This window comes from Dendropsophus ebraccatus, chromosome 1, assembly GCF_027789765.1.
Source record: "Dendropsophus ebraccatus isolate aDenEbr1 chromosome 1, aDenEbr1.pat, whole genome shotgun sequence".
NCBI classification, from domain to species: domain Eukaryota; kingdom Metazoa; phylum Chordata; class Amphibia; order Anura; family Hylidae; genus Dendropsophus; species Dendropsophus ebraccatus.
This window is the reverse complement of record NC_091454.1, coordinates 194,387,346-194,396,425: the sequence shown is the minus strand read 5'-3', so window position 1 is coordinate 194,396,425 and position 9,080 is coordinate 194,387,346. Positions and strand designations below refer to the sequence as shown.

The 9,080-nt window shown below is 41.5% G+C and overlaps 1 pseudogene; it reads left to right on the top strand.

The window, feature by feature from the left end:
* Nucleotides 1-6,897: 6,897 nt before the first annotated feature.
* On the top strand, nt 6,898-7,062 carry LOC138781869 (U2 spliceosomal RNA; annotated as a pseudogene).
* The last annotated feature ends 2,018 nt before the right edge of the window (nt 7,063-9,080 follow it).

Sequence of the window (9,080 nt, the reverse complement as noted above, 5' to 3'; positions counted from 1 at the left end):
AAGAGTTATCAATGTCAATTTTTCTTTTAATCTTACTAAGTGGACTTTAATTGCTTTTATAATACTGTACACTGCAATACTTATGTAATGTAATAATGTATGTCAGTCTTATACTGACAAGAAGCCTATTAGGCCTTGTCACTACAAGGGTCTAAAATTCTGAAGTTGTGTGCTACAAGGACTGCAGGCATACAGATTAATTGCTGCCTTGTACTCCAAGCATAGGAACAAAACATAACTTTATTCACAGCTTCCAGTGAGTCCTTATGGCTGCACAGATCCCTCTCTTGTAGAGCTATCTTGGGAATCCTAATACTATATGGGGGCTACATAGAGGGGCCTAATACTATGGAGGGCTGCAGCCCAACTTCTATACAAGATTTGCACACTGAAGGTTCTTATACTCTTAGGGGGCCTACATAGAGAAGTCTAATACCATATGGGGGCTGCCCAGAGGGCCCTTATACAACATGAGGGCTGCACAGATGGGCCTAATAATATATATGAGCTGCACAGAGAACCTAATAATATAAGTGCACAAAGAGGCCTTATACTAACTGGGGTCTGCACAGTGGGGTTTAGTCTAATAATATAGGCTACCGGAAACTTTCAACACAGGAAGTGTCTTTGTAACATGTTGCCAGCAATGGAAGAGTGAAAAGTACATAGCAGGAGAGGAGCATCATTGGAGCGCTTTGTCATACATGGTTCTATATTTTCATGGGGGCACAGAGTCAACTTTAAAGAGACTTCCCAGCCAAAACAGACTGATGAGTTATCCACAGCTCAATGGGAGCTGAGCTGCAGTTATTGGTCACTACTACACAGTGAATGGAAACAAACTGCTTCTGGTGTACAAAATGGACCTTGGAAAATATATATCTTATAGTCAGCCCTATTGGGTATATTGTATAAGGTATTCATTTGAGGAAGTTAAGATAGAGGACTACAAAGGTAGCCAGGGTTGTCATGATCTCTGATACAACAATTGTATCAGGGAGCTATGTTAAAGGGGTACTCCAGTGGGGGGGGGCACTTTTTTGCTGGGACCGGGGAGGAGGTGGCCGAGGGAAAAGACGTCCACTCACCTCCCCGGTTCCAGCGGCGGGTCCCGCATCGCGACGCTCCGGTGCCCGGCCGCTTCCGGGTGTCTGACGCGGGCCCGAGACGATACGTCTCAGGTCCGTTCAGCCACTCAGTGACAGAGGCTGGATCTGAGCGGACTAGAAACGGATCCCGCCTCCTTCACTGAGGAACCGGGCACCAGAGCGCCGCGATGCAGGACCCGCCGCTGGAACCGGGGAGGTGAGTGGACGTCTTTTCCCTTGGCCACTTCCTCCCCGATCCCAGCAAAAAAGTGCCCCCCGCTGGAGTAACCCTTTAAGTCAATGGGGGAGATTTATGAAGGGTGTAAATATACACCTGGTGTAAACTGCCCACAGCAACCAATCACAGCACCTTTTATATTTTTACTAGAGCTGAAAGCTGAGCTGTGATTGGTCGCTGTGGGCAGTTTACACCAGGTGTATATTTACACCCTTTCATAAATCTCCCCCAATAAGTATCTCCCCCAATAAGAATCTGTTGGCGCTATACAAATAAATGTATTATTATTATTATTATTATTATTATTATTATTATTATTATTATAACACAGGCTACATTTGTATGTATATGTATGCTACATACCCAGTGTTTGCCCAGATTCTCGCATCAGATGGTCACTTTGTGTCACAGGTAGAGGGTTTAGTTATACAAGATAGCATTGTAATACCAATTGGAAAATTGTCTCTGTGGTGATCAAAGGGTTCTGGGACAAGAAAGTAGAGACGTGACGTTTGCGAGAATAGGGGGGAACAATAGATGGGTATAAAAGCACTATGTATGGTTCATTGGGAGGACAGGAAGAGGAGGACAGAGGAAGAGGAGGACAGGAAGAGGAAGAGGAGAAGGAGGAGATGAGAGGAAGCCAAGGGGAGACCAGACCTAAAGGGGCTGCTACTGTAATGGAGACCTGTGTGGTTAGGAGCTCATAGTGTAGTAACTATGCTTGAAATTCACATTGTTGAGATTGATGTAATATTTTAGTTGTGGCTAGTGTAATGTTTATTGTTGTGTGTTTACATTGTATTGTATAGTATTTTTGTAAATATTTCTTTCTTCTTCTTTATATCTTTCTGCAACTCTCATAATGAATATAAAGGCAAAATTCCACTCTGACAATATGTGATTTACTTTAAACTCGATCTTGTATTTAATTTACTGGCCCAACCTTGAATCTAGACCCAGTAAGAGGGTGGCGTGTGTATATATATATATATATATATATATATATATATATATATATATATATATATATTGGGGAAAAAAGTATTTAGTCAGTCACCAATAGTGCAAGTTCTCCCACTTAAAAAGACGAGAGGCGTCTGCAATTTACATCATAGGTAGACCTCAAACGATCAAGCGATGAGCGAAAAATCGTTCATTTTGATCTTTCAACGTATTCTCAAATCGTCGTTCGCTAAAAATTTGCAGATCGCTTCGTGTACACAGTCTTTCAAAGATTCCCCCTATGTAAAAGATGGGCTTAAGCGATTTTAAAAACGATCGCAATAACAATTTTTCTTACGAATCTTCTAATGATTTGTCTCCATCTAAACGCTGATCGTTGCTCCAAAATCGTTAATCGTTCGATTGGGCGAATTATCTTTCCGTGTAAACCCAGCATAAGAGTCTCCTCTTTCCTCCACTCATTACCTGTAGTAATGGCACCTGTTTAAACTTGTTATCAGTATAAAAATACACCTGTGCACACCCTCAAAAAGTCAGACTCCAAACTCAACTATGGTGAAGACCAATGAGCTGACAAAGGACACCAGAAACAAAATTGCAGCCGTGCACCAGGCTGGGAAAATCTCCCTCGATCTGGGGCTCCACGCAAAATCTCACAAGAACGGTGAGCAAAAATCCCAGAACCACCTAGTGAATGAACTGCAGAGAGCTGGGACCAATGTAACAAAGCCTACCATCAGTAACACACTACGCCGCCAGGGACTCAGATCCTGCAGTGCCAGACGTGTCCCACGGCTTAAGCCATTACATGTCCGGGCCCGTATGAAGTTTGCTAGAGAGCATTTGAATGATCCAGAAGAGTATTGGGAGAATGTCCTATGGTCTGATGAAACCAAAGTGGAACTGTTTGGTAGAAACACAACTTGTTGTGTTTGGAGGAAAAAGAATACTGAGTTGCATCCATCAAACACCATACCTACTGTAAAGCACGGGGGTGGAAACATCATGCTTTGGGGCTGTTTCTCTGCAAAGGGGCCAGGATGACTGATCCGGGTACATGAAACAATGAATGGGGCCATGTATCGTGAAATTTTGAGTGCAAACCTCCTTCCATCAACAAGGGCATTGAAGATGAAACGTGGCTGGGTCTTTCAACATGACAATGATCCAAAGCACACCGCCAGGGCAACGAAGGAGTGGCTTCGTAAGAAGCATTTCAAGGTCCTGGAGTGGCCTAGCCAGTCTCCAGATCTCAACGATATAGAAAACCTTTGGAGGGAGTTGAAAGTCTGTGTTGCCAAGCGACAGCCCCAAAACATCACTGCTCTGGAGGAGATCTGCATGGAGGAATGGGCCAACATACCAACAACAGTGTGTGCCAACCTTGTGAAGACTTACAGAAAACGTTTGACCTCTGTCATTGCCAACAAAGGATATATAACAAAGTATTGAAATGAAATTTTATTATTGACCAAATACTTATTTTCCACCATAATTTGCAAATAAACTCTTACAAAATCAGACAATCTGATTTTCTGGATTTGTTTTCTCATTTTGTCTCCCATAGTTGAGGTCTACATATGGTGTCAATTACAGGCCTCTCTCATCTTTTTAAGTGGTGGAACTTGCACTATTGGTGACTGACTAAATACTTTTTTTCCCCACTGTATATATATATACATATGTATATTTATATACGCAAAATAATTCTTAAACTGGCTCTGTTCACTGTGTAGTCCAGGCACTAAACAGCTGATCGGAGAAGATGTCAGGTGTCACCTCCCCCTTATCAGTTCCTGATGACCTATCCTGTGGATAGCTCCTCAGTTTATTTTGGCCGGAAAATCTTACTCATGTCTATGCCACCAATTGATTACTGTGATATACAGTAGGACACATTTTCAGCACACAGTAAATAGTATTAGAATGTCTATTAAAAGTTCAGAATTAATTCTTTTTGAAGGCTTATACTTTCACTGTTATGGTATGCTATCTGTATTTTATTTTTATACCTGAATGCTATTGCCACAAAGGGACAAAATAGATTGTTAGCCTCTACCAGCGAGGATTTATAAGCACCACTGGGTTATATTTGCTGGTCTCAGTTGGAGTTCTACTTGATACAGAAAATCACTACAATTGAGATGAGGTTGCAGAGTAAATTGGAATAGGATTTGATACCTCTGTTCATCTATTCTCTGTTTTTGACTATGCTTCAGATATTCCCTCTCACTGTTTTAGTTGGGAAATGTGTTGCATCTCCCCTTTTTTTTTTTTTTTTTAAACAAATTATTTAAAGAGTAGGTTTACCTTATCTGATGAACACAATGTATAAGAAACACATCTGAAAAAAAGTTTCTATGGAAAATATTTCACTATTTTATGTATACAGGTCCCATGCAGGCTTTTGTTTTAGGTGACAAATAACCTTGCGTCTAGTCTTCAGTGTCACTTCTGTTATAATTTTCAAAACTCAAATCAACAGTAGATGTGATATAAAGCAAGTTTTTAGTTATCATGAAAAATACGGCACTTCCTGTGTGTGTGTTTTTTTTTCTCCAAAGAGTCTAAACACAGGAAGTCCTGTGTGTTCACAGGAAAGGCAGTAATTTGATTAAAGGACACTTTGAGCCTTGACTCTCTGAACTGCCTGGGACTTCATGTGTTTAGGCTGTTTTTTTTTCAGCACAAGACTAAAAATCCGCCTTCAGGAGAGTGGATCTGGATTTCTGTTAAGTATAGCTTTGTTTTACAGCACGATAATAGAGATGAGTAGTAAAATATTCAAAAGCTTGAAATTCGATTTGAATAGACCATAACGCTCGAAAATTCAATTGAATATTGAAACCCATTGAAGTTAACGGGAGTTGCAAGCTCGTTTCTTGGAAATCTAAATTCTACCACTTGGAAATGAAACAGCACCCATCTCTAATTTGCCCCGCTACAATTGGAATGTAACAGCAAATAGGTTTAAAAAAAAAAAAAAAAAAAAAGGCGTCACACAATTTTTAAACATGCGTAGCACAGAGCACCAAAACTTGCCTTGCTACAAAATGTAAAATGTAAAATGTAACAGCAAATAGGTCAGGAAAACTTATACTGGAGAATTATCAGCTGCCTGCCTGCCTGTCTGTCTAAGTAGATAATGTGACCGCAATCAGCATGAGGCACCTGTGCACACATGACTAGTACCTCCTATCTTTCCCATTCTACGTGCAGGAGCAATGGTGGGTTATTGGTCCATGTTCACACTTGTGTTGCTTGGTGACCTCTTTCTCCGCTGGCGGTGCCTGCTGGGTTTTGGGGGGCCCTAGGGGATTGGTCCTATGACATTGGGGTTGCAGGGCCGTTCTATGGCCTCCCTTCCCTGTTTGTGCTTGCTTTGCGGGGTAAGCTTTTGCTGACTGACACAGTGGTGAGTTAGTGTAGGGACTCATGTGAACCAGGGGACCTGCACGTGGTACATGGGGCCATATGGTTTGATCAAATAATATACCAACATCCTGGCGTTGGATTTTAAATGTAGCCGAAAGGCATTAGTGTCAGCCATAGGTGTGAGGTGCAGCAGCTCCTTTCTCTCCTTGTCCGTACCTAAGTAGATAATGTGCTGGTAGGCAGCCTAATCAGTGGGCGGAGCTACAGTATATGCTGTCCTTTGTAGTAGCCCTGCCTGCTGACAATCTCTTAAAGGGGTTATGCAGCGCTATAAAAACATGGCCACTTTTCCCCCTCTCTTGTCTCCAGGTTGGGTGGGGTTTAAAACTCAGTTCGATTGAAGTAACTGGAGCTTAATTGCAAACCACAACTGAACTGGAGACAAGAGAGGGGGGAAGTGGCCGTGTTATTGTAGTGCTGGATAACCCCTTTAAAGTCCTGTCCCTACTCCAAGAACTCTCCCTCAACTTGTCCTGCAACAATAAGAATATAGGAGCAAATAGATGAACTGAAGCATATTCTTCACAGTGAGCAGATGCCTGCCTGTCTATGAGAATAAGCTGCAGATGTTCTGGTAGCCGACCTATTTACAGGAAATCTGTAGATACAGTATATATACTGTGCTGTGCAATGTAGTAGCCCTAAGAAGGTCTTTTGGGGTCTTGCCTGCCTAAAATCAACTAAATCCTCACTGTCCCTACTCCAGGATCTCTCCCTCAATGGGTTTAAGATGGCATCTGATTACGAGCAGCAGGAGCTGCTTATAGTTCTTATAGTTTTGAGGTCACATGAGTAAGCCAATGTGTGTAGGCGCTGTTTTCGCGATGCCAGCTTGCATGGTTATTGGCTAGGAAAAAGCACCAACCTTGGTGGGAAGAGAAACAAATTTTTACTGCGTTTTTGCCCACTCGATCAAAAACAAATACATTGAATAGTTTAATATTCGATAGAATAGCTACTCATTCGAGTACTACTCACTCATCTTTACATGATAAAAAAATGAATGAATGTAGATTGAAAACTTGCGTAATATCACATCTACTGTTGATTTACATTTTCAAAGTTACAACAACAGTGACACTGTAAGGTCCTATTACACAGTGCAATTATTGACTGAGACATACTGACCTTCAGTTGGCACACATCTTCCAGTATAAAAAGAGATGTGCAATCACTTTTTGGCCTTTTGGCTAAGATCAAGTGTAGTATCTGTTCTTATCAGTTTAATATCTGATACGTCTCCTATCTGGGGATATATTAAATGGATTTTTAGAACAGGAAGATGGAAAAAGAGCTTGTTCTGTCCTCTCCAGGCATTGGAGGTGTGCAGCCAAGGCTGATAGTGTGAAATGGCCACAAGACTGATTGTATGTTGTTAAGCGAGCATCGATCTCAGAGATCTCGACTCTTGTTTTCATACAGGATCGGGCTGTCTAATCAGGTGTTGCTCCTCTCCTTCCTCTTCATATAGCAATCACCATATGGATCGTTTAGTACAGCTTTCCTTTCAGTCCAGACCTGCAGTTCAGGTCAATATAACTATAGAGCCCAAGTGGCTCAGGAGTTCATTCTAGGGGTCCCAATTGATACTGTGATGATGGTCACCAGAGAGAAAGAAACCCGACAACCCGATATTGTGCTTGTGAAGATTCTTCTCTGGGTATTTTATTATAAAACCACACCTAGGAAAAAGTAGACTAAGCCAGATAGAATACAGCAAATACATGCACAGTTTTATACAGAATATATAAAAGTATATGCATATATTACGTAGGCAGCTAACGTAAAATTTTAAAGGTGCTTAGTCATATAGCAAACAAGGTAAAATCAGATGTATATCACATACATATATGTAAAGGAAAACAAATGTACTGTTTTAGTTAAGTAACTTACATCCCTGGACTGTTTTTCTTCTCTATGTATCTGATCACTTCCTGGTTCTGTCTCTAAACATGCCATGCAACAGTGCAGACACTTTCCCAAAATCACCCTTACTTGCATGTGAAGTGAAAACCAGCTGCCGGTACTAATGGGACAGATCAGGAGACAGCAACTGAACTGAGCATGAGTGACCTAACCTAGTGGTAGTCTTTGGCATTAAAGAGAAATAATCTTTTGCTTTAAGCTTTGCTCTAATACTTACAATCCCTACTAGATATACGGTATATCTCCCTTCTATTTTTCCCATCTGTCAATTACAGTAAATAGTTCCATGTTCTCCCAAGTGCCGCAAGTCCACAGCCTTGAGATAAACTTTGACTCTATACTGTCCTTCAACCCATGCATCCAAACCCTTACCATTGCCTGCTTCACCTCAAAACCATTTTTCTGTTTTCAACTTTGACTTAACAAGAATGCTGCCATCCTTAACGAGTCAATGCCGTTAAAATTCTTTTTGCAGAAATCAATAGTCCAGGAGATTTTAAGAAACGTTGTAATTGGGTTTATTAGGCAAATATGCCATTATCTGCATCTGGATCCTGTCTGAGCTATGGAGGGGGGAGGAGCGACAGGCAGCAGAGAGCAGAGAACAAAGGATTACACAGTGGGGGACCTATTCAGAGTGCTGTTCAGAGAGGTCAGTGGTGGCACCAAAGGGGAGAGGTTGTAAATTAACTCTTTGTTGTCCTGTTTTGGTGCATCATCTCCCTCTCTCCATAGGAAAACCATGAAGACGGGGGAGAGCTTCAAACTGCTTTTTCATGACAAAAATTCATTTTTTCGGCTAATACGTGGGCTGCTTATGGGCAGGCAGGAACCCTCACTGCCAATAATCATCATGTGCAAATGAGCCAGCTGACAATACTGCCCCTCATGTAATCATCAATTCTCACAAAATTTTCATCTGTGCTTTCCCCTTGTCTGCAATTTAAGGTCCTTTTAGATGTAAAGATTTGTTGGCCGTGGGGACTGCAATCTCTGATCTTGCTTAGAAACGTTTTTAAGGTGCCTTAACATGGCATGACAAATCAAGCAGCTGGGTTGCACTGACCATCCATTCATAGTTTTTGCAGCCATAGTAAGTAACAGCACAGATACACATATACTATATTTGTGCTGTAAGTTTTCAGATAACACAGCAGTACATACTTACCTAATGTGCTGCTGCTGCGATCCAGAATTCTCTTCTGTGGCTCTCCCATCCTGTGTCTTCAGGTTCTACTTCCTTCGAATGTCAAACATTCAGGAAGAGGTGGGGCTTAAAGATGTAGCTGGATAAGAGAGCCAAAAAGAGATCACAGCAGTAGTGCCAATAGGTAAGTATACATTGCAGTGTGATCTGGAAACTGACAGCATGGATATATGTATATCTATGCTGTCAGTTTCCCTTTATCGGTCTCGTATCCCCTGTT